The sequence below is a fragment of the Arachis duranensis genome, chromosome 1, assembly GCF_000817695.3.
Source record: "Arachis duranensis cultivar V14167 chromosome 1, aradu.V14167.gnm2.J7QH, whole genome shotgun sequence".
NCBI lineage: Eukaryota > Viridiplantae > Streptophyta > Magnoliopsida > Fabales > Fabaceae > Arachis > Arachis duranensis.
The window spans coordinates 37718423-37718686 of record NC_029772.3 but is presented as its reverse complement, the minus strand read 5'-3'; positions in this window follow the sequence as shown (position 1 = coordinate 37718686).

The window sequence follows — 264 nt, the reverse complement described above, 5'->3', positions numbered from 1 at the left end:
AGATAAGCGTATGAAGATGCTTGGTCCCTTCCGTCTCTCTGCTTTCCTACTGTCTTCATCCAATCCTTCTTACTCCTTTCCATGGCAAACTGTATGCAAGGGTTTCACCGTTGTCAGTGGCTACCTCCCATCCTCTCAGTGGAAATGTTCAACGCACCCTGTCACGGCACGGCTATCCATTTGTCGGTTCTCAATCAGGCCGGAATAGAATCCAGTGATTCTTTTGCGTCTGTCACTAACGCCCCACCCTCAGGAGTTTGAAGC